Source organism: Tenrec ecaudatus, chromosome 9, assembly GCF_050624435.1.
Source record: "Tenrec ecaudatus isolate mTenEca1 chromosome 9, mTenEca1.hap1, whole genome shotgun sequence".
In the NCBI taxonomy this organism is placed as follows: Eukaryota; Metazoa; Chordata; class Mammalia; order Afrosoricida; family Tenrecidae; genus Tenrec; species Tenrec ecaudatus.
The window spans coordinates 31,225,783-31,252,097 of record NC_134538.1 but is presented as its reverse complement, the minus strand read 5'-3'; the positions used below and the strand labels follow the sequence as shown (position 1 = coordinate 31,252,097).

At 45.6% G+C, this 26,315-nt stretch overlaps 1 long non-coding RNA gene and 1 pseudogene across 1 annotated transcript; both read left to right on the top strand.

Annotated features, from left to right (window-relative positions):
* The first annotated feature begins 8,337 nt into the window (after positions 1-8,337).
* On the top strand, positions 8,338-22,532 carry LOC142456318 (uncharacterized). The gene is made up of 3 exons (XR_012786061.1): positions 8,338-8,475; positions 19,913-20,429; positions 21,635-22,532. It is a non-coding gene; the product is annotated as an uncharacterized LOC142456318 (long non-coding RNA).
* Positions 13,118-16,952, top strand: LOC142456962 (AP-2 complex subunit beta pseudogene; annotated as a pseudogene).
* Positions 22,533-26,315: the final 3,783 nt, after the last annotated feature.

Below are 26,315 nucleotides of genomic sequence, written 5' to 3'. Positions count from 1 at the left end.
AATCCTAATGCCACATCCTTCTTCATGATCCACCTTCTCTGATTATTTGCTCAGCATACAGATTGAATCAGCATGGAGAGAGGATACAACCCTGAAGCACACCTTTCCCGATTTTAAACCATACAGTATTCCCTTGTTCTAGTCACACAACTGCCTCTCAATCCATGTATAAATTTTCCATAAGCAAAATGAAATGTTCTGGAATTCCCATTTATTTCAAGACTATCCATAGTTTGTTATGATCCACACAGTTGAATGCCTTGGCACAGTCAATAAAACACAAGTAAACATCTTTTCGGTTTTCTCTGCTTTCAGCCAAGATCCATTTGCCATATCCCCTGATATGTCCCAATGATATACCCCTTGTTTCAAGATCTCTTCTGAATCCAGCCTGAACTAGTAGCTCCTTATCAATGTACTGCTGCAACAATTGTTGAATGATCTTCAAAATAATTTTACTTACATGTGATATCAGTAATATTGTTCTATAATGTGAGCATTCTGTTCAGTCACCTTCCATTGGAATGAGTGCGAATACGTACCTCTTCCAATGAGTTGACCAAGTAGCTGTCATCCAAATTTCCTGGCATAGACCAGTAAGTGTTTTCCGTGTTTTGTCAGCTTGTTGAAACATTTCAACGAGCGTTCCATCCATTTTTGGAGCCTTATTTTCGGTTAATGCTTTCAGTGCAGCTTGAACTTCTTCCTTCAGCCCCATTGGTTCTTGCTCTTGAAATGGTGGATTGTTAACTAGTTCTTTTTGGTACAATGATTTTGAATATGCTTTCCATCTTATTTTGATGCTTCCTGCCTCATCTTTTACCATGGAATCTTTCAGTATTGCAACTCAAGACTTGATTTTTTTTCTCCCTTGAGTTCTTTTAGTTTAAGATATGCACGTGTTCTTCCTTTTTGGTTTGTCCATTTCATGATAATATTTGACTGTCTTCTCAAGCTGCCCTTTGAAATTTCCCATCCAGCTCTTTACTTCACGGTTTCTTCCATTTGATTGAGCTACTCTTCCGTTAAATTCAAGTTTCAGAGTTTTGTCTGACATCAGTTTGAGCTTTTATCTCTTTCCTGTCTTTTTAATGGTCACTAAATATTCTTGTTTTGCTTCCACAGCTCATCAGATCTTCTGTCATTAGTGGTCAATGTTTTTTAGATGTTCTCAAAATTCAGATGAGATAGACTCAAGATCTTATTTAGACTCTGGTGGACTTGCTCCAGTCTTTAGTTTTATCCTGAACTTCCCATATAAGCAATGGATGGTGTGTGTTCCACAATGTGTTAGACCGGATTGACTAGAGAAATAAATCCAGATGTACTCATATGTGTATAAAAGAGAGTTTTATAGGAAAAAGCAATTGGATATTGAGAAAACATCCCAGCCCAGTCCTGATCAAGTTCATAAGTCTGATATTAGCCCATATGTCTGATACTAGTCCATATATTCCTCTTCAGACTCACACAGTACATGATGAAATGATGCCAAATGCAGGAAGATCATAGGCCGGTGGGTGAAAAGTCTTGTGGGTCCAATGACAGTGAAAGTGTCTCAGTGCTGGCTCTTCAACAGGAAGGTGAAGCAGAGAGAGAATGTGGCCGGCCTCCCAGGAGAAAGAGAGGAAGTTCCCAGAATCCTCATAAGAAGGCCACACCCACAAGGAAGCATCATCAGGCTAATTGACAGGCTAGACTACACCCCTTCACTCTTAATATCCTCAAGTTGACACAAGATTATGTAACTACCACACACAGTCATCCCTTGGCCTGGTTTTACCTGCTCATACAGAGCTTCTCCATCACATCCTGTCACAGATGTAGTTAATTTGATTTCTGTGTATTCTATATGAAGAAGTCCATGTAGATAGTTGTTGAAAAAGGGATTTGTGACGAATAAGTCACTGGTCTTGCAATGTCTGTCATGAGATCTCCAGCTTTATTTCTATCGCCAAGACCTTATTTTACAACTGCTGTTACTTCCTGTGTTTCCAACATTTGCATTCCAATTGCCAGTAATTATCAATACATCTTGATTGCATGTTTGATCAATTTCAGACTAAAACTATGGCAGAATTCTTCAATTTTTTTCATCACTAGCTTTGCTGGTTGGTGCATACATTTGAATAATAGTCATATTGATTGGATTTCCTTGAAGTGGGGACAGATGTAATCCTATCACAGACAGCATTGTACTTCAAGATAGATCTTGAAATGCCCTTTTTGGTGATGGACCCAACACCATTCCTCTTGACCATGTCATTCCCGGCGTAGTAAACCATATGATTTTCTGATTAAAAATGGCCAATACCAGTCCATGGCAGCTCCCTAACACCTAGGAAATCCATATTCATGTTCCATTTCACTTTGATGACTTCCAATTTTCCTAGATTCAGATTGCTTATATTCCAAGTTCCAATTATTAGATTTTTACAGCTGTTTCTTCTCATTTTGAGTTGTGCCCCGTCAATAAACGAAGGCCCCAGTGGTTTTATTCTCACAGACTTTACTCCATTCATGTCATTCTGGTTGACCCTCCTTTGAGCAGGCAGCTCATCGACGGTCATATTCTGAGGGCTTTCTGACCTAAGTTCTGTCCTCCAGCACTGTTTCTGACAAAGTTTTGCTTCTATCCATTTGGCCTTGGGTGTCTGACAATTTTTCAATGCTGTTCACAGGTGTGCAGTGACCGATTCCTCTGAAGTGGACAGCTGATTCCTTCTTCGTAGGCTTCTTAGCTCCACTGAAACCTGTTTACTCTGGTGATACTGCTGGAATCAGGAATATCACAGACAGCATTATACTTCAGGACCCATCTTTAAATGTCCTTTTGGACAATGGATCCATTTCTCTTGAATGAGTCACTCAATCCCTGTGAGGGCGTGTCCATCTGGGTCTCAAAGAACCTGGGTATAGATGGCTTGAAAGCAAGAGGAAACACATTCCTTTAATAAATTAACAGATGGTATATGGTCCAAACTGTAAACAAAATATGATCATATCAAGACATCCCAGAAGAGGAACCACGTTACAGATGGAAGAAAGCTCTTTCTATTTCTCCAGATATCTTCAGTGAACTCTGTCTGGTTTTCTCTCCACCACTTGGCCTGGTGAAATAGGTTGCTTGCTCTCAACACTACCGGCTGACCTCTGTGAAAGCAACCTGCGGCATTGGCAAGAGCACAGACTCCACCGTGGTTAATAGGCAGCCTCGGGGGGGTTTGTCAGTCTAGTGTCTGATGAGCCCAAGAGTCCACGGACATTTGACGGCTCGCAGGTCTTGTCCACATGCAGGAGGTGGTTTGGATAATGTTTGCCTTGTAGGCCACTCTTCCAGCTAAGCCCGGGGCTGAAATTACAGTTGTGACTCCTTCCATAGCTATTCCTCGTCCTCTCCTTGGAGGTAAGGTAAGGTAGTTTCTCGGGGATGTAGCATGGGATGAAACAGAGGAATGAGTGGAGGTAGAAAGGACTGGAATCTTGGGATATATGAATAGAAACTGTGGTAGTTATATGAGTGTTTGTCAATTTGAAAGGATTAAGAGTGAAGGGGTGGAGTATAGCCTGTCAATCAGGTCATAGCCAATGAGGCTCTGTGTGGGCATGGCCTTCTCCTGAGGATTCTGGGAGCTCTGCTACTCCTCCTTGTAGGAGGAGACACACACTTTCTCTGTTCACTCCCTGGGAGGCATTGCAGCTGGCAAGACACATGGAACTATGCTAGCACCTTGAGCTGGAGCAGCCACATGGAGCCCCCTGCCAGCGCGGATGCTTCCACCATCACTGGGTCCACAAAGCTATCCACCTACTGGCCTGTGACCTTCCTGCATTCAGCATCATTGCATGGCTTCAGGAATCTAAAGAGGAATTGATGGACTACTATTAGTATTGACATATGGGGTAATATCAGACTTAGGAACTTGATCTTGATTGGGCTGGTCTGTTTTCTCAATATTCAATTGCTCTTGTATATAAAGCTCTTTCCTATATACATATGAGTGTCTCTGGATTTGTTTCTCTAGTCAACCCAGACGAACACAGAACTTGTGGGGGAAGTCCCTCAGCCCAGAGAATACATTCCCTTGACTGAAGATTGGGCTAACCAAGTGAATCCCCACCACTGGAAGCACTGATCCATCCACATGCAAACCATGTGTAGGGAGGGGTGTTTATAATGGCAGAGTTAATCTGCCCTGCCCATTTTTGCAGGTTACTTGGACCCCTGTATATCTCAGGCCCTACCTATATTGGTCCCCAGCTTGCTGCTATCCCCTCCTTGGCCTTGACATCTTTGGAAGTATTGGTGAGGGTCCCACTGGCCTGGTCTGCCCACATAGACTGGATATAAGGGTCTAAAGTCCGGATTTTAAATTTTTGTGTATTGCTCAATGCCCATCAAAGCAGTGATATGCAAACATCTGGGAAGAATAACAATTACATGTAAAGGCCCAGCCAGATGGCAGGTTTTAGTCCCAAATGTTATTTTTCCACAAATGTATGCAAGGGGCCTGGCTATGCTTGGCCCATCCACTTGAGTTACATTTTGATTCCACACTAGAACGTCACCTGGTTGGAGTTCAGGAACTGCTCTGGAGGTGTTGTAAAGGGGATAAAGCACAAGGGGTGACAGTGTAATAATATACATTCATCGTCCTTATGGTGCTATTTATTAAAGAGAAGGGTCCAATGGTGCAGTTCTGTGGAGTTTGGGTTGTGAATGTGGTATATTGCCAAACGAATTCCTCAGGGAACTGTTAATAGTAAAGTGTGGATCGGGGCCCTCAAACTACAGCCCATGGGCCACAGGCGGCCCACCGAGGACATTTATCTGGCCTGCTGGGTGTTTTTTGTCACCGCTGCCTGTCCTGCTTAGCAGCTGACACCTGCAGTGTGCATAGGAATTTGTACATAGTTTTTTTAAAAACTATAGTCCAGCCCTCCAACAGTCTGAGTGACAGTGAACTGGCCCCGTTAAAAAAGTTTGAGGAGCCCTGGGTGGATGATTGCCACGTGGTGTGATCTGTCCCCCCAGTCCTCGAATAGCTGAGGGCATTTAAGAACAGTACCACTTGTGGACTTGTTGTATAGCAAAATTACTTGGGGTCCAAATGGAGGTTCTGTATTCCTACTACTGCTGGGTGCTGAGACACAGATCTGCCCTAGGAATCTTGGGATTACAGAGACTTGCGAGTGGGGATAAAGGTGGAAGAGGCTGAGAGCCTCTCCTTGGGGGATTGATGGCATAGCTTTCAGTCACCAAGATTTTGACCCGAAATCACAGTCCTAGTGAGGGGGAGATAATTATTCTCTCTCACTGCTCCAGTGAAGACCAGTTGCAGCCACCAGTTACAACTCCAAATAAATATTCATTTTAACTTATAAGGAGGCTTGTGATAAGAACCCCTGTCTTACAGGAAGCAAACATCATGAAGAAATTCTGGTCACAGCCAGGATTAGGCAAAGTGGAACTGCAAAAACAATCCCTGCCCAAGGAATGCATTTATTCTACAAAAACACTAGAAGGCTTAGCTTTCTGAGAGTGGCTTCTTTTTTCTTGAACAGGTGTCTCCAGCTGTCTTTTGGGAGTCATAGCAGCCCAGATCAACCTCAGCATGATCTTGTGTTATTCCCATGGTTCTTCACAGTCTTGACCAGAGACAGGAGGACTCAATTCTTGACTCCTCCTAGTTTCACTCCTATAGGACTGTGGTATGTCACAATTGTAGGGAGGGAGATTTATCGAGCAGTCTAATTTGATACCAAAGATGCTGTCCATGATGGACTTACCTGGCTTGCCACTCCCCTTTCTGGGAGGAATCAGAGTTGGCCATGGCATCAAATACCACACAAACTCACTCATCAAGCACTTACTTACAAGTTAAAGTACATTCTAAAGAAGGAACGATAGGTGTTCTCCACAGAATGGAGAAGACTCAGTTATGATACAAAGCAAGGGCTTTTATATCTTGATGTGAAATATATGCTTAGGGGAGAAAGTCAGGGTTTTTCTGGGAATAGGAATGTTCCCCCAGCCTCCTACCCCCGCCCAGTTTGAGTGACATCCCTTGTCCCTTGTGTTACTCTGGGTAGACTAGTGAGAGAAACAAATCCAGGGAGACTCATATGTGTGTAAGAGAGAGTTTTATATTAAAGAGTAATTGTATATTAAGAAAACATTCCAGGCCCGTCCAGATCAAGTCCACAAGTCTGATATTAGTCCATATGTCTGATTCCAGTCTATACATTCCTCTTCAAACTCACACAACACATGCAATGATGCTGAATGCAGCAAGATCGCAGGCTAGTGGGTGGAAAGTCTTGTGGATTCAGTGGTGGTGGAAGCATCTCAGTGTTGGTGTGAGTCTCCATGTGGCTCCTCTAGCTCCAGGGCTGTGGATCCATCAGCATAGCTCCATGTGGCTTGTCATCAGGGATGTCAAGGGGAGAGTGCATCTACCATCTGATAAGCTTTTTGTCTCCATAGTGCCTCCAAATGAGGTCATCAAGCTGTGACCCGATTGACAGGCTAAACTCCACCCCTCCACTCTTAATAGTCTCAAGTTGACACTAGAATATGTAACTGCTATACCCCTCTCCTGTCTTGAATTGGTTGGGCTCTGAACTGCCATGGTGCTAGAGGATATGCGCCTTTTACAATACTAGTGAATCTAAGGGTATCTAAGTCATTTGCCACCCCTACTCCGGAGGCTCCAAGTTGGTACAGCCCCTTACCTCAGAGTCCCTGCTCTTGTGGTTTTAGCCCCCTTTTCTGCTCGGAAAGCAATTATTTGGAAAAGGCACCAAATGCAGGAATTTCCTTGTTCTGTCCTTAACAGTACATACTTATCGTCGAGCAAAACTCAATAGGCGATTCTCCTTTTCAGGCTATTTGTGTGGACATGCTCATTTCGCTGCTATCACCCAACATTAGGTCATTAAAAGAAATTAAAAAACGTTACCAATTTGGGATCGCGCACACCCTTTAATAAAATCCCATTAAGACCGACCCCTTACTTCCATCGTTCTTTATTATTTTCTAAAGAGAAATATCAGGCCATTTGTTCGCGGAGGTGCTCCATATAATTCACTGCAGCACGAGGGGTGACAAGTGAACAGTCAGAACAATCAGATGCTCCCACACAGAGGGCAGACAAATTAGCTGGCATCTCCATACAACCCTAGGCTTGCTAACGACTGCTTTTCCGACGTGTCCGGCTTCTTAAGGTGCTCGGGATTCCGAGGCAAACGGTCGGTCCGGGAAGGGTTCGGAGCCGGGTCGAGTCCTAGTCGGGCCCTGAATCGCTAGGTCTTCCTCCCTGGTTAAGCGCATCGCCCACTGGGAGCCTTCCCCGCACCGCGGCGAGGCCGGACCCTCGGGCGGCCCGGACCCCAGACGCCGGAGACGGGTTTCCGGGGCCCACTTGCTGCCGCGCACCAACCGGAAGCTCCCTATGGGCGGGAGCTCCCTATGGGCGGGAGCTCCCGGTGGGCGGGAGCTCCCGGTGGGCGGGAGCTCCCGGTGGGCGGGAGCTCCCGGTGGGCGGGAGTTCCCGGTGGGCGGGAGTTCCCGGTGGGCGGGAGTTCCCGGTGGGCGGGAGTTCCCGGTGGGCGGGAGTTCCCGGTGGGCGGGAGTTCCCGGTGGGCGGGAGTTCCCGTGGGGGAGGTTGGAGCTACTGTGGGCCAGATGCTGGTTTCGAGAGAGGCACGCCCCGCGAAGGTGATTCGGTCCATTCTGGTTTTCACCTCGGAAAGCCGCAGCTGGTTCGCTTCTAACGGTGTTTTGTGAGCGCCGCCTGGCGTCGCCGACCCGGGGGCCCTTTCCCTGGCTCTCGGCCCACAGGGCGCCCGGGGCACCTCTGGCCGGCTCAGTCTCCTCTCACTCTCCTTAACCTCCTTCCTGCACCGAGGCCGCTACCAGACCCTTTGTTCCACGGCCCAGGCCCGCATTCCCGCATTCCCGCATTCCCGCATTCCCGCATTCCCGCCCACCTCTTCTGGAGCCCCGGCGTCATTGTGTGGCATACCAGGTATAAGCAACAGTTGGGGGTGTGTCTCACTCGGAACTCCTAATTGCGTTGGTTGTCAACCTGGTTGTACCGTTTGGCTTGGAGGAGGAGACGGATTCTTAACCCTTTGGCTGTGGTTGGGTCGGGAAAAGTTAGTACTTGGCTTCAGTGTTGGCGTTGAAGGCTAAGTGGGAAGATGAGAACTTAAAAAGTACTGCCGCGTTAGGACTCAAATGATCTGTGTATTTGAATGTTCCAAAAGTGTGTCTGAGACAACCACAAATAGTGTTACTCGCCCTTACTCACTTCGTTTTTATTTTTTAGGGATTAGGTTTCAGAGCTGCTGACAGATAACCGAGACGCAGGTTTCAGCCAAGTTCCCGACCAGTTCATCCTCTTACAGAGTTAATAGCCTTTTGTCGGCTAGACAAGAAACAATTTACCTTTTTCATGGGATTTTTATTAGGTAGGTTACATTTTATCCAATAAATTACATCAAGGTAGATGAGTGTTGAGTATAACTATTCACATTCCACTTGTATTCTTTGTGTGAATTTTCTTGTTTTTAAAAAGCTTTTTGTGATTTGGGTGAAAGTTTACAGAGCAAAGTGATTTTTTTGTTCAACAGCTCATAAACTCTGTGATTCGTGGCATTAATTGCAATCCCCACAATGTAATAACATTGTTCCTACTTTCTGTGTTTACTGCTTTTTCTTCGGTTTTAAAAAAACAAGTTTAGTAAGATGTCACACATCACACTCACCTAACTGCACTGTACAATTAAATGGGTTTTCACTATATTTACAAAGTTGTGCATCACCAATATCAATTTAGATCATTTTCATCAATCCAGAGGAAAGCTATATTCATTAGCAAGTGATCATGCTTCATCTCCCCTCCCCCAGTGTCTGCCAGCCCCTCATTTACTCTCTTTTTAGAATTCCCTATTCTGGGCATTACACTTAAATGGAATCAGATGGGGTGACTTTTGTGACTGTTATCTTCTACTTAATGATTTAATCTCACTGAGGATAATAATTTCAAGGTTCATCCAAGTTGTAGCATAAATCATTTTCATTGCTGAATAACATTCCATTGTATGGATATACTAGTTTGTTTTTCCATTCACCAGTTGCATATAGGGTTGCTATCAGGGTTTTAGTTTTGATTATAAGAGGGGACTTCAAAAAATGAATCAATGGAATTAAAAAATAATGAATAATGGGTTTTTTCCTTTGAGTTTTTTTAACCCCTTTGTATACCTTGGAGTGGACTTGCTTGGCTATATGTTAGCAGTATACTTAGCTATTTGAGGAACTGCCAAGTTGTTTTCCAAAGTGGCTGCAGCATCTTGTATTTCCATCTGCACTGAATAAGGGTGCCAATTTCTCCACTTCCTCTCAAACACCTCCATTGTCTTTTTATTGTAGCCACCCTATGTGTGTGATTTACAAACATCTCCCTAATGACGAAGGAAGGCAACTTGGTGGGGCAATGGCTACACCCTGATGACCAGGAAGGCCAGTGGTTCTGGTCTACCAGCCACTCAAGGGCTTGTGGGCTAGCTTGAGGGTTTCAGGGCTAGTTTGGGGCTTTGAGGATTAGTTTGAGGCCTGAGAGCCAGTTGGAAGCCTTGAAGTCTAGTTGGGTGGGCTTGAGGGCTAGAAGCATGCATCTTGGGAACACCCACTGGCAGCCCCCCAACAGAAGCTTGCTTTTTGGGTTGGTTATAGCAGAAGCATGCCACTGGGTGGGGGTAGGTAGGAGTGGGAGCATGCAAAATCATGCTTCTTGGACACACCCTCTGGAATACCCTTGCCAGAGCATGCCTAGAGGGGAGAGGGGCTAGTGTCAGACTGCAGCCAGAAGCATGCTTCTGGGAAGCTCCCCCTGGTCCCTCCCCAAACATGCTTCTGGGGGCATATAAGAGTGGGATGCTGCCAAGAGCCTGTTTCTGGGGAGCTCCTCCTAGCTGCCTCCTGCCAAAGCATCCTCTGGGATTTTGTAGACTGGGACCCTGTCAGAAGCCTCTTGAAGCATACCTCTGGGGAATAGTGCAAGAGTGGGACCCCACCAGAAGTCTATTTCTGATGGCTCCCACTGTTGGTGTAGGAATGGGACCCGCAAGGAGCATGCTCTGGGGGCCTCCCATTTGCAGCTTTCACTAGAATCATGCCTCTCGGGGGTGAAGGAGTAGGGCACCGTGCGAAGCATGCTTTTGAGGGTGTCTCCCAGGCAACCACCTGCCAAAAGCATGGCTAGGGGACTTGGAAGAGAGGGACCCTGCCAGAAGATTGCTAGTGGAGGGCTCCTCTGGGAGGCCCCACAATCCCGAAACAAGCCACTGGGGGCGATATAGGAGTTGGGACCCCACCAGAAGCATTCCTTTGAGGAGGGGGGTATAGGACTGGGACCCTGCCAAAAGAAAGCTTATGTGGAGCTACCCTGGCAGCCTCCACCAGAAGCATGCCTCTGGGGTGGGTGTAAGAGTGAGACCCCGCCAGAAACAGGCTGCTGGGGGCTTCCCCTGCTAGCACCCCTCCAGATACATGCATCTGGGGTGGTGGTGGTATAGGAATGGGATCCCACCAGGAGCATGCTTCTGAGGGGCTCCCCCTGGCAGTCCCCACTCCGGAAGTTTGCATCTGGTGTGGGGGTGTAGGAGTGTACACCAGCAGTATGCTTCTGGGAGACTCCCCCTGGCATCCTGTCGAAAGCCATGCCTCTGTGGGGTGGGTTTGGGTGTGGGTCTAGGAGTGGGACTCTGCCAGAAGCATACTTCGAAGTTGTGTCAGGATAGCCAGCCCCTAACGAATCATCGCAGGTCTGGTAGGCCCAATTGTACAGAGATAATAAGTAAACATTACTGTAGTAAAGTCATTGAGGTCATGAGAGATAGAAGAGAGAGTAAAGTGAAGGAGTCAGACATATTTCATGGTAGTATGCTCACTTCAGCCCCACTTGGTGGTCCACATGGAGATGGAAGAGGAGAGGGCAGGAGAGAGTTATCTGAATTGGGTGTGGCCCCAGGAGAGGGTGCCTCACCGGAGCCATTGAACTCAACTTTGCCAGCCGTGAGTGTTCCAAGCTCCAGCTAAGAAGGTATCCACCGGTCCCTTCCGCAGGCTGAGTCCACGGCTTATCCTGGCCAGTCTGCCCTTGTGCTGAGCCCTTTACTCTGGGCACTCACCTCCCCGTGGCTCAGGGAAGGCCCTGTTAGGGCCATTGCTGGTCCTAGTCTCAGACCTTCCCAAGGAACAGGGCACTCAGCTTGAAGCCCCACCGATGAACTTCTCTCCGCCCTACTTATTGTGGGATAAACAGTGTTGTCTGCTTGCTCTGGATGGCTGATAACCCCCAGGGAGAATAACCCCTGACCTACTACTTTCCTTGGCCTCCAAGTGTAGTCATTTACCATACGTAGCAAGCACCTAAGTTTGGCATATATTTGGGGGAGGCAACTCGGGAGAAATCTTTGTTTCCTGTAGGGTTGCTCCCCACCAGCTCCAGCAAAAAGCATGCCTCCATCCGGAGTGTGGGAGTGGGGCCTACTTTTTTGCAGGGCGTGCCAGGAGGAGCCCACCAGAAGTATGCTTCTGGAGGGGTCTCACACCTACACCCCCCCCCAGAGCATGCTTCTAGTGGAGTCCCTCTCCTATACCCAAACCGAGCCTGCTAGGTAGCACGTTTCTGGCAGGTTCCCACTCCCCCCCCCAAGAGTTTACTTCTGGTGTGGAGTGCAGGGGGATCCCCAAGAAGTATGCTTCTGGTAAAGTCCCACACCTACACCCACGCCCCTTCCCAAAGCCTGCTTCTGGAGGGGAGGGAGGTTCCAGGGAGTGCTCCTCTGTAGCAGGCTCAGGTCCCATCCTATACAACCCCGGAGGGAGGCTGCTGCTGAGGAGGGGTGCTAGGGTGAGCCCCCTAGAGGAATGGTTCTAGTGGGATCCCACTCCTATACCCCTCCCCCACCCCACAGCATAATTCTTGTAGGGGGGGTCAGGGGGAGCTCCAGAAGCATGCTTCTGGCAGGGCCCCACTCTTTCAGCCCCCCCACATAATGCTTCTGGTGGAGTGCAAGGGGGAGAATACTTTAAGAGAGAGATTCAAGGAGCCCCCCAAGCATGCAAGGGGGTTTCTCCAGAAGCATGCTTCTCTTGGGGTCCCACTGCTACAACCCTCTCTGTAGGATGCTTCTGCAGGCAGATTCAGAGGGAGCCCCACAAAAGCATCCTGATGGGGTCCTACTCCTACACCCCCTCCCCAGAACATGCTTCTGGTGAGGGGTCCTAGGGGGGCTCCTCAGTAGCAGGCTTTTAGCAGGGTCCCACCCCAACATCCCTTCTCCAGATCCTGCTTCTGGCGGTGGGTGCTGGGGGGAGCCCCCCAGATACATGCTTCTGGCAGGATTCCACTCCTACAATCCCCCTAGAGGATGTTTCTGGTGTGTGTGGGGCAACGAGAGCCCTCAGAAGCATTCTCCTGGTGCGGTTCCATTTATACCTTCTTCAGAGCCTGCTTCTGACTGGGACCGACTCTTATACCTGCCCCAACTATGTTTCTGGGGAAGGTGCCAGGGGAAGCTCCACAAAAGCAGGCTTCTGATGGGTTCCCATTCCCACATGGCCCACCAGAGACATATCTCTCATGAGGGGCTGCCAGGGAGAGCCCCCCAGAAGCATGCTTTGGTGGTGTACCCCTGCCACCACCCCCCAGAGCCTGCTTCTGGTAGGGGTTGGGGGCAGGAGGAGCCCCTCTCAGAAGCACGCTTCTGCCTGGGTGCCACTCCTACATACCCCCAGAGCCTGCTTGGTGGGGTGGGGGTGGGATGGGAGGGGGAGAAGGGGGGTATCCCTTCAGAAACATGCTTCTGTCAGGATACCACTCCTACACCTCCCTACAGACTGCTTTTGATGGGGGTGCCAGGGGGAGCTCCCCAGAGCTTGTTTCTGGTGGGGTTCCACTCCTACCCCACCCTGCTGAGCATGCTTTTTTCAGGAGGTGCTAGAGGGAGACCCCAGAATCATACTTCTGGTGGTGTCCAACTTCTACAGCCGCCCCCAAGCATGCTCCCAGTGGGGGGGGGTGCCAGGGGTCTCCCAAGAAGCATGATTCTGGTGGGGCCCCACTCCTACAGCACCCCAGAGTATGCTACTGGCAGGGGTGGGGTAAGGGAGAGCCCCTAGAACAGACTTTCTCACAGGCCCAGATCTTCAAGAATTAACAGGTGTCAATTTACAATAGAATTTACTAATGAATTTACTGTAGAGCTGGTTTATCCTTATTGTTAGGTGCCATCAAGATGGTTCCAGCCCATAGCAACCCTATGCACAACAGAATGAAACATTACATTGTCCTGCGCCAACCTCACAATTGTTCCTATGTCTAAGCTCATCGTTGCAGCCACCGTATCAATACATCTCTCTGAGGCCTTCCTCTTTTTTGCTGCCCCCGCACTTTACCAAGCCCGATGCCCTTCTCCAGGAATTATCTCCTGACAATCTGTCCAGAGTGTGCAAGACAAAGTCTTGCCATCCTTGCCTCACAGAAGCACTCTGGCCTCACTCCTTCCAACACACACTGGTTTGTACTGTTAGGCCAGGGTATTTTCATGACCTTCTCCAGCACCACAATTCAAACGCAGTGGTTCTCTTTCGGTCTTCCTTATTCAGTGTCCAACTTTCACATGCAAATGAGGCAATGGGAAATGCCTTTTAACAAACTAAATCTCAATTAAATATGGTACATTTACAGAGTTGATCAACAGCCGACAGTCTTCCACTTCCCTCTATCAACATGGATTTAATTTGTTCCAACTGTCCCATTGAGTTGCAGACAGTAGTAGAGCTAATTTCCTAATTCTTTCTCATTTTGTACCAAAATGTGTTAGTCCAGGTGGACTAGAGAAACAAATCCAGAGACACTTATATGTGTATCAGAAAGAGCTTTATGTACAAGAGCAATTTTACATTAAGAAAGCAGCCCAGTCCAGTCCAAATCCGTGTGTCTGATATTAGCCCATATGTCCAGTACCAGTCTATAAATTTCTCTTCAGACTCACGCAACACATGCAATGATGCTGAATGTAGGAAGACCACAGGCTGGTGGGGGGAAAGTCTTGTGGATCCAGTGGTGGAGGAGGCATCTCAGTGCTGGCAGGGTTCTCCACGTGGTTCCTTCACCTCTGAGGCTTTGACTTCCATCAGTCAGTCTCCATGTGGCTTGTCAACAAGAATGTCTCTCTGGGAGTGGCCTGTTTCCTGCCTCCAAAATGTGGTCATCAAACTGCATCATGCTTGACAGGCTAAACTCCACTCCCTCACTCTTAATTCTCTCAAATTGACAACAGATTATGTTACTACCACCCCGAATCATCATGTCACCACGTCTCTGAGTTCAGTGGGTATTTCTGATCCATGGCACAGTGCTACTTCCACTAACTTTCTGCTTCTTGTCACCAGTCTCCCAGTCTCCAAGTGATATGATGTGACTTGGAACTTTGCTTCTGATTTTTTCTCCCTATAATTCTGAAAACCTCCAATATCATTGGTAATTCAAATGCCTTGTAATTACAGGAAAGAGTAAAGTTTTAAAATTAATATCTCATGGACCATTTATTAATGTGAGAAAAGCATCGTGATACATTTTCAGGGGACAAGAACATACAATTCCATAGATGTATAGATTTTTACTTCACTACACCTGTGGATTTGTTTAGGTAAGATGTATGTTTGGTGTGTGTTGGACATGTAAAAAGAGAAAATAGTATTAGAACGATGTTTTCTGTGCATGAAAAGGGAATCAACGAATTCTAGAAAGTTCGGCAACCGAGGACTCTGGTAACCCTGAACTTTGCAACTGGGGCTACATTCACTGGTACCTTCTGTCAACAGATTCCGTCACTGCCAAAGAAGTAGTCTTGTCTGAGAAACCACTGATCTCCAAGGAAACAGACCTTATTGAGCCAACCTTGTTAGATGAACTAATCTGTCACACTGACTCTGTAGCCTCTGTGTACCATCAGCTTCCCAATGCGTTTGTAGAAGGAAGTCTTAGGATCCATAACAAACACCCATTCAATATGGAAGCACTGATTCTGGTGACAACCCTGTTGGCACGATCACTGCAACCAACTTGGAACAACCTCAGCTTCTTTACTCAGGCAACCTTTTGATTCCTCAAGGAGATCTTTTGAATCTTGATCTTAGTCTCCCAGTCAATGAGCCACAGGTGTCTTCCATGCAAATGGGAGCAGTGGATCTCTTGGCAGGGGAACTAGATAGTCTGGCTGGGCAGTCCTGCATCCCATCTTCAGTGCCTGCAAAATTTGCTCTTCCACCTACTACTGCTGACCACCTACTACTGCTGAATGACCTTTTTGAATTTTCCACAGAAACAGGAGAATATGTGACTGCAGCAAAGTTTAAAGGCTTGGAGATTTCAGGAACATTCACTTACCATCAAGGCGACATCTATATGGAAATGAACTTCACCCACACAGGTTTGCAGCACATGACAGACTTTGCCATCCAGTTAAACAAGAATAACTTTGGTGCCATGCCCAGCACACCTCTGACCATCTATACACCACTGATGCCAAACCAGAGCATTGACATCTCCCTTCTTCTCAACACCTTAGACCCAGTCATGAAGATGGAACTTCTGCAGGTGGTTGTGAAAAATAATATGGATGTCGTGGTAGTTATATAACAGTCAATTTAAGGATTAAGCGTGTAGGGGTGGAGTCCAGCCTGTCAATCAGGTCATAACCAATGAGGCTTCTGTGTGGGCATAGCCTTCCCCTAAGGATTCTGGGAATTCCACTATTTCCTCCTTGGAGGTGGGAGACTCTGCTCACACCCTGGGAGACAAGCAGCTGCCACAACACATGGACCCACCCTGATGCAGCCCTAGGTGCTGGAGAAGCCATGCAGAGACCTCCCAGCACTGAGATGTTTCCAATGCCACTGGATCCAAAGACTTTCTACCCACTCGCCTGTGATCTTCTACATTCGGTGCCATTGCATGTGTTTCGTGAGTCTGAAGAGGACTTTATAGATTGGTTTTGGACATATGGGCTAATATTGGACTTATGGACTTGATCTTGACTGGGCTGGGATGTTTTCTCAATGTCCAATTGCTCATACATAAATCTCTTTCTTATACCCATATGTGTGTCCATGGATTTGTTTCTCTAGTCTACCCAGACTAACACAGATGTTTTCTACTTCAGCTACCTCATTCCATTCAATATGCTTTTTGTAGAAGATGGCAAAATGGAATGCCAGATCTTCTTTGCAACATGGAAGGATATTCCTAATGAAAATGAACTTCAGTTTCAGATGAAGAAATGTCATTTAAATGCCAACACTGTTTCCGGAAAATTGCAAAACAGCAATGTTTATATTGTTGCCAAGCAAAATATGGAAGAGCAGAACATACTGTACCAATCGCTGAAGCTCATGGGAAATGGATTTTGGCCAAACTTTTTATCCAGTCAGGAAACCCAATTATATATTGTCACTGAAGTGCAGAGCTTCTGAAGTCTCTCAGTACATCTATCAGATTTATGACAGCATCTTAAGAAACTAATGGACGGGTCCAGTGCCCTCCAGCAACCCTGTGTTTCGTGTAAGCCATGAGCTCTTCACTGGAGGAAATTGCTTTGATGTACAGAATCTAAACACAAACACACTGAGGGTACCCACTAAAGTAGTGACTGATGTAACCTGTACTAACAGTAGGGCATCACCTGCCGCATATTTTGAGCTTCGTGTGAACCTGTATAACCACTGCTTCAATCGCTTCCCATTTGTCACCTGCTGCTGCTATCTGGTCCTTACTTGTGGCCTTCTCCATGCTATGCCAATGATTGGTGTTGTCTACATCTGCTTTTGAGTGTCATTTGATATTTTGAAACCAACCACTCCTTTCAAAAGCAGAAAAGAGGGAAAAGTAAAGTAAGGAAGTGTTCCTGAAAAAAAAAGTTTCATTTTGTACTTTAAGTTTTATTTCATCGGTTGATATGGGGTCCCTGCTGAATCAAATGAATAAGCCCTGCTCTTCTCTTTTAACACAAGAGAAGCAGTTTTACTCTGAGCCAGAATCACCTCTACACAAACTAAAACAACACCTGGTTGGTTTTTATTCTGTTTTTTAATACAATGAGGATACAGAAATCCTGGTGGCACTGTGATTAGAGCACTGGCCATCGAAACTCCAGTTTCTAAGGAGAACTATTACATTACCTGTCCATAAAGATCTACAGTCCAGAAAACCCTATATAAAGTCCCTGTGAGTTGGAATAGACTCAATGACAGAGTATGATTGTATGATTGGAGTCAGAAAGCATGTTCTCTCCCATTTTGTGGAATGAGTTTAATGGCCCAGAACTGAAAGTAGTTAACAGGAAGTGAAAGTTTCCTGTTTTACAAAGTTGTATTCAGCAAGTCAATTCAAGTCTGCAAACAAATTGCCCCAGTCCCTGCCCCCGTCCAGCACAGCCACCTTCTGCTGTGGGTCTCGGACATTTTCAGGATGCGACTTTTCTCTGTTTCTTGCATGGTCATCGGTGTCAGTGTCCTCAGACGGCAGGCTCTTAATCTGAAAACAGGCTGTGCTGACTGAAAGGACCATGGAAAGGAAAGACATTTCCTTTGCGAAGTCCTCAGGAGATCGATTGATGCAGTGGCTGTTGCAACACTGGGCTCCAATATAGCAAATATTGTTAAGACAGTGTGGTGGTGTTAGGTGCCTTGGAGTCAGTCCTGACTCCTTGAGAGCCTGCATGCAGTAGAAGGAAATACTGCCTGGCCCTGTACCCTCCTCACAGTGCTGATATTGGAGCCCAATTTTCCCAGCCATGTGTCACTTTATCTCCATGACAGTCTTCTCTCTTCTCCTCTTCCCTCTCCTCCTCCTTTGGTTTAAAGGACAGTGTAGGATTAAGCAGTGTTTCCTTCTGCTGTCCAACACAATGGGATACTTAGATTTTATAGATCTGCAGTGAGGTTGAGTGCATATATCACTGGAAATTTTGTAAATTACATGGTAGCATTTTTCACTTTGGAGGTCTTACAAAGAATTTATGTGTTTTCCTTTTAAGATACTCCTTGTTATACAGCTTGGAAATAATCAAATTACTTTTCATAATTATTTCATGATTATTTTCTTGGTTTAGTTTCATTATGGTTTAGATTCTGCATAATCAGACAGGCTTACAATATACTATACATATCCGGTAACACTCTCATCCTTTCCATTACTGACCCAAATAAAATTTATCATCTGAAAAAATTCATTGATTAAATTACTCATTGATTTTAATCCCTCAAGTTATTTTACTGAATGCTTTTAGAAAATTATAAGGTCCATCTGAGCGAAGGGGCAGCTCTCAGCCATAGCCAGCGTCTCTAACCCTTTCTCCACCCCCATGAGGTAGCTCCATACTGTGACACCTCGTCTTCTCAAAATAGTCTCACAGAGACCTTGCCCCCTCTCTTCACCATTCCCCTGGTGCCACAGGCAATGTGGGGAATAGTAGACTCCTTTTAGACATAATGATTTATTTCTGCCCCCAAAGATTATTAACATGGGATTCCTTTGTTCTCTCTCTCTCTGACTTTCTGCACCTTCTCCTGTGGCCGCAAGTCCCTCAGTCTCTTCCTCTCTCTAGCTCTCCCTTCTTCCTGTCAGATATTCTCTCTCTACTGTCTTCCAAACTTCCTTTAACCTGCCCTCTTTACTCTCATTCCAATCTAAACACCCTGGCAGTTCGTTAACTCTACTAAAACCTGTTAATTAAAATCTATTATCTGGCTCTGCTTTTCCTTTATTCCCGTTCCAACATAATGGTGCTGAAACTCTAGAGAGGTATTTGTGGCCAGGACTGTTGAGACATTAGCCTCTCTAATACTGATTCTCTGGTGGCCTCTTCCCGGACCCATCACAGCAGTCTTGTATGTCTGCGGTTAGAGACATTCCAATTCGAAAGGATCTGTGAGTGTAAAATCCAAAGCTCCCCACTCCAGGGTCATCTGCAGTCAGATGTCCTTCTCAGCCAGTGGCTCCTCTCACGAGCTCAATTTTTCACTCATTCAGCCTTTGATTATAGGATGTACTGTGAATGCAACCTGGAACTGCTGGGTATCCAACTGATTATAGAAAATCTAGCGACTACAAATTAATCCTCACAATTTGAAATGTCCACTAGATGGCACTCCTGACTTAAAAATTCTAATGATTACTGCAAATCAAATTCTTTTTTTCAACAACCATACTTGCAAGCATTCTATAGTCTCCGCTCTCATCCCCATCTCTATCAGGATTGCCTTCCTCCTCAATTCCTGCAAGCCCAGGGTAAAATTGCCCTTCTAGTTTTTCAGATCACGTTAAGCCTCAGTCAGCCTCTTCCTTTAGTGCTGTTTCACCCCCTCCTCAAGAATGTCTTCTTCCTTTGTTCTAAACCCCTCCCACTCCCACCTCCACCACCTTCTCCTCCACCACCTTCTGACATTCTGTAATCCCATCTCCTCCACCTCCATCTCCTCCACCACCTTCTGACATTCTGTAATCCCATACCCCCTACCCTGTTATCTATACAACTTCTGCAGTCATTTCTCCCTCCCCACACCACAAGTTTCTCCCCTCACTCCTTCTGTGTCAGAGTGCCCTCCCATCAGCACCATCTTCTGAGCAATCTGACATCTCTCCCCTGCTGCTGGCATCATTCCTTCCTCTCACCAGTTTTTGTTCAACTCTTCCCTGCACAGAAGCAGCTTCTTTGAATCCAGAGTCCATCCTCAAACCCTGCCTCCTTCCTTCCTCTCCGAGAAGTCATGGGAGCAGAAGGGCTGGTAAAAATGCATATTCTTTTCTCAAATTTATGGTTTATTTTTTTCTAGGAAGATGTCTGGAAACTTTTGCCTCTGACGTAGACATTTATGCCAGAAAGTTTAAAATATCACTCAGTCTTATAATCTTACCTGGAAAGATATTCATATTATTCATATAACTACTCTGGCTCCTAAAGCTTGAAGATAAACAAGCGGCCACCTAGCTGAGAACCATCAAAGCCTACATGGAAGAAGCAAACCAGCCTGTCTGACCCCAAGGTGCAGAAGGGACCAGTTATCAGATATCAAAGAGCTAAAAACCATATCAGTGGGTGCCCAGCTCCCTGATATGATCAATGAAGCCAAACGTGTGCATAAGCAAATGTGGTGAAGAAAGCTGATGGTGCCAGGCTATCAAAAGAGATAGTGTCTGGTGTCTTAAAGGCTCGAAGATAAACAAGCGGCCATATAGCTCAGAAGCAACAAAGCCCACATGGAAGAACACAACAGCCTGTGTGACCATGAGCTGTCGAAGGGATGAGGTATCAAGCATCAAGGAACAAAACACCATTCATTGAAAATGTGGGTGAGTGCAGAGTGGAGACCCAAAGCCCAATGGTAGCCAACTGGACACCCCTTGCTGAGGGGTTGGGGGGAGGAGATGAACCAGGCAGGGTGCAGGGTAGCAATGATGAAACATATACATTTCCTCTAGTTCTTAAATACTTCCTCCTCCCCACTATCATGATCCCAATTCTACCTTGCAAAACTGGCTAGAACAGAAGGTGTACATTGGTACAGAGAGCAACTGGAAACACAGGGAATCCAGGACAGATGACTCCTCCAGAAACAGTGATGAGAGTAGTGATGCCTGGAGGGTGGAGAGACTGTGGGGTAGAAAGGGGGAACTGATTACAGGAATCTACATATAGCCTCCTCCCTGGGGGAGGGACAGCAGAGAAGAGGGCAGGGGGAGATGTCAGACAGTGTAATATATGACAAAATAGTAATATATGAATGATGAAGGGTGCACGAGGTAGGGGAGAAGTGGGGAGGGAGGGGGGAAATGAGCAGCAGATATTAAGGCTCAAGTAGAAGGCAAATGTTTTGAGAATGATGATGGCAACCAATGTACATATGTTCTTGACAATGGATGTATGTATGGACTGTGATAAGAATTGTATGAGATATAAACAATACCCTCCCCTTGGGTGGATTAATGCCCCATGACCCCACTACCCTTTTCTTCCTTGTATTCATCCTTTTGTTTTCCTTTCCCCGCTTCCTCCACCATTGTCTACCATGTACATCCCTGGTTTTGGTCTGGTCTCTTCCATACTACACAGTCTTCACCCCTAAAATGTTTGTATATATGGCGGGAAAAAAATGTTTGTATACAGTAGTTTTTTTCCCTATGCCACTTTTGCTTTTTTAAAAATGTTTTAATTCTTACCTCAGCGGGCTCATGTTGTACTTGTCCTTTTGTGCCTGACTTACCTCGCTTAGCATGATTTCCTCTAGTTCTTCCCATGCCGCTATGTGCCTCATACGTTCATCACTGCTTTTTAGTGATGCCTAGTACTCCATTGTATGTATATACCACAGTTTTTTAATCCAATCGTCAGTTGATGGAAATTTGGGTTGCTTCCAACTCCTTGCAATTCTGAACTGTGCCGCAATGAACACTGGAGCACAGATGTCTGGTCTTGGTTTGTTTCTTGCCTCTTCTGGGTATATGCCCAGTAGGGGGATTGCTGGGTCATATGGTAACTCTATTTCCATCTGTTTTAGGTATCGCTAGATTGATTTCCATAGTGGCTGTACGTACTTACAGTCCCACCAGCAGTGGATGAGAGTTCCTGTCTCCCCTCAGCCCCTCCAACACTTGTTGCTTTCTGATTTTTTGAATTGGGCTACCTTTGAGGGTGTCAGGTGGTACCTCATTGTTGTTTTAATTTGCATTTCTCTTATGGCTAAAGATCGGGAACATTTTCTCATATGTTTGTTGGCCATTCGGATTTCTGCGCCTGTGAAACTTCTGTTCAAGTACTTTGCCCACCTTTCAAGTGGGCTATTGGTTTTTTCTTTTTGGAAGCTAGCAAAGTGGGTGAACAAGTAAATGTGGTGAAGAAAGCTGATGGTGCCCGGCTATCAAAAGAGATAGTGACTGGGGTCTTAAAGGCTTGAAGATAAACAAGCGGCCATCTAGCTCAGAAGCAACAAAGTCCACATGGAAGAACACACCAGCCTGTGTGATCGAGTGGTCCTGAAGGGATCAGTTACCAGGCATCAAAGAACAAAAAATCATATCATTGACTGCACACCTCCATGATAGGATCGCTGAAGACAAATGGGTGCATAAGCAAATGTGGTGAAGAAAGCTGATGGTGCCCAGCTATCAAAAGAGATAGTGTCTGGGGTCTTAAAGGCTTGAAGGTGAACAAGCGGCCATCTAGCTCAGAAGCAAAAAAGCCCACATGGAAGAAGCACACCGGCCAGTGCTATCACGAGGTGCCAAGGGACCAGGTATAAGGCATCATGCAAAAAAAACAACAACGATATAAGTGTGTGTATATATGTGTATATGTATATGTATATATATACACCATATTAAATGAAGGGGGAAGTGCAGAGTGGAGACCCAAGGCCCAAATGTCGGCCAATGGAGATCCCCTCATAGAGGGGTTTAGGAGAGGAGATGGGTTAATTAGGGTGCGAGGTAGTACCGATGAAGAACACAGCTTTCCCCCAGATCCTGGATGCTTCCTCCCCCCAACTACCATGATCCGAATTCTAGCTTGCAGGGCTGGATAGGACAGAGGCTGTACACTGGTACATATGAGGGCTGGAGGTACAGGGAATCCAGGGTGGATGATACCTTCAGGACCAAGGGTGTGAGGGACGATGCTGGGAGAGTGGAGGGTGAGTGGGTTGGAAGGGGGGAACTGATTACAAGGATCCACATGTGACCTCTTCCCTGGGAGAGGGACAGCAGAGAAGGGGGGAAGGGAGACTCCGGATAGGGCAAGATATGACACAATAACGATGTATAAATTACCAAGGGCACATGAGGGAGGGGGGAAAGGGGAGGGAAGGGGAAAAAAAAGAGGACCTGATGCAAGGGGCTTAAGTGGAGAGCAAATGCTTTGAGAATGATTGGGGCAGGGAATGTATGGATGTGCTTTATACAATTGATGTATGTATATGTATGGATTGTGATAAGAGTTGTATGAGTCCCTAATAAAATGTAAAAAAAAAAGAGGAGAAAAAAATGATTAGGGCAAAGACTGTACAGATGTGCTTTATACAATTGATGTATGTATATGTATGAACTGTGATAAGAATTGTATGAGCCCCAATAAATTGTTAAAAAAAAAAAGAATTGTATGAGCCCCCAGTAAAATGATTAAACAAAAAAGACAGGAAGAGTGTCTGGGTAGCAGCATGGTTTGTCTGGGTAGACTAGAAAAACAAATCCAGGGAGACTCATATGTGAATAAGAAAGAGCTTTACATGCAAGAGTAATTGAATATTGAGAAAATGTCCCAGTCTAGTCCAGATCAAATCCATAAGTCCGATATTAGCCATATATCTGATTCCAGTGTATAAATTCCTCTTCAGACTCACACAACACATGCAATGATGCCAAATGCAGAAATATCACAGGCCAGTGTGGGTGCAAAGTCTTATGGATCCAGTGGTGTGTAAGCATCTCAGCACTGGCAGGGGTCTCTACATGGCTCCTCAAGCTCAGGGCATTAGTTTAGCTCCATATGTCTTCTCAGGTGGAATGTCTTTCAGGGAGTCATACTATGTCCTGCCTCCAGTGAGCTATTTATCTCCTTAGCACCTCCAAATAAGGTCATTAAGCTGTGACCTGATTGACAGGCTACACCCCACCCCCTGGCTCTTAATCCTCTCAAATGGACAACAGATTATGTAACTAATATATGGCATTACAGAGAAGCAATAGAAATTCATATCTAGAACCCATGAGAAAATTCAGCACAGTTTTTATATAGCAGTGGTTCTCAACCTTTTTAATGCCGTAACCCTTTAATACAGTTCCTCATGTTGTGGTGACCCCCCCAAGCATAAAATTATTTTCTTTTTTTTTTGCATAAAATTATTTTCATTGCTACTTCATCACTGTAATTTTTCTATTGTTATGAATCAGGCAGCCCCTTTGAAAGGGTCGTTTGATCCCCAAAGGGGTCGTGACCCACAGGTTAAGAACCACTGTCATATAGCCTCTCAAAGACTTTTCATAAATTCACCAGGTTTACTCTTTCAACACTAGGTGGCACTACATTACCTCATCCACATCTTATCTCACATCTCCCAAGGTGAGGAAAGAGCTTATACATTTGCTGGCCTTTACCCTTCAAAGCACAATGGGTATATCTGAACCAGTTAACACTCAACCACAAGTGGGTAAGCCACTTGGACCCTGATTTCCGCCAGAACCTGTCCTAGAATACAATCAAAAGGGGACTCTAGGATGCTGATTGCCTTTTCTGCCAGAAAGTGGGAAGGATCACCTCTTCCATAATGTCTCTGGAGCAACCTCCTCAAAATGCCTCACCATCAGGGCTCGTAGGCTCAGCAATCAAGAACTGGGTCCAGGGTCTGAGGCCCACGGAGACCACCCACCTCATGCCCAGGGTAACTACTGTCATCTCTGGTAAGCCCATTTCTTTCCTCTCTGCATAGTCTACATTACTTACACACGTAGGACACACTTCTTTAGCACCAGCCACTATTCCAGCAGTCACAAGTGTAGTATCAGAGTCACTCATTACACGAACACTTTCATATCACTGGTATAATGTGCAGTTCTCACACAAGCTTCTACCCATTCCATATTGCCCATCCCCGTACTCAATTCAAAACAGGAATATCTATACAATTGACAGAAGCCTCACAGCCTCCCAACCTATTACTTCTCTTACAATGCTACCTGCCTTCACTTCCTCCCAAAATAGCTCTAGTGTCCTGGTACCTCCCTGTCAATTCCCTCCTTTACTACCTGCTCTGGTTAACCCACGGGTGAGGTATATCATTTAAATGCTGTTACTTTGCGTCACTAACCTGTTTACATCAGGTTAAATGACACCTTGACATTTCCTAATGTGCCTCAGTCCCCTATCACTTTTGACACTTAAAAGCCTGAAACCTATAATGTCAAAACCCCTGAAGGAGGGCCTATTAAGGCCCACTCACTCTCCCTACAACTTACCAATTCTGCCAGTCATTAAACCAGTAGCAACTACAGACTAGTTCAAGATCTTAAAGCATCATCAACTTTGCTGTCTTGCCGATTCATCCCATTGTTCCCAACCCTTACACTCTGTTCTCCACTATTCTGCCCAATACGCAATTGGGCAGGTTTAAAAGTTATGTTAACTGCAAAAATCATAGATGCCAAGAAGTGAAGTTCCAATGCCAGCTAGGGGAAAAGATTCGGTAAGCTGAAGAAGGAAGAAGAACGTGAATTTTACGTCTGTGCCAGAAGATGAAAGAGGGCAAAGCGCAGCTTGAGAGTATGCAGTAAGTTGGAGAAGGATTGAGGAAAGGTGAACTGTATTTGTCAGGGTTTGCAATACCTGCAAACAATGAGGATGTAAGAAGGTTAAAGAAAGTAGCTTTGGGGGGACAGGCTACAGAAAAGTGGCTGAAGGGAGATATTGGACAGTGTAAAACATGAAAAAAGTAATTTCTAAATTATCAAGGTTTCCTGAAGGAGGGATGGTGGGGGAGGGAGGGGAAATGAGCTGATACCAAGGGCACAAGTAGAAAGGAAATGTTTTGAGAATGATGATGGCAACAAATGTACAAATGTGCTTGACACAATGGATGGATGGATTCCGATAAGAGTTGTATGAGCCCTCAATAAAAATGATTACAAAAACAAAAACACAAAAAGAGGAGCTTGTCTTAGGATGTCTGGGTGTACCAGAGGATGGACAGTAGGCTAAACTTGAAGGTATACAGTACATTGTAGAAGGTTTGAGGAAAGTGGATGTTATTTGCCTTGGTTTCTTTAAAAGAAAAGAACATTAAAAACTATTTTGAAATCTTGAGCCCCATGGCTCCTACCACTTCTGGGACTTCTTAGTTTAATATGTATAATTATGTACTTTGGACCCTGCTTCTTTCGCTGTTAAAAAGGCACAACAAGGCATCGAGTGAGATGGAGAAGAAAAGAGGAATCTACGTAGCCCTCCTGATACCCAATTCAGTTTCCACCAGAGAGGACAGCCCTAAGAAATACATGATGTATATTTATTATAAAAATCCTGACATTCATTTCTTAAATAGTTGCTTAAGTGGGAAAAAAATCTTACTTTAAAAAAACAACAACTTATTTTTATGACTTTTTACTTTTAAATGTTCGTTGTAGCTTTTGACAACAGCTCCCTCTGCTGGCTCAAAGCGTGCACTTCAAAGATAAATACATTTGTATTTACGT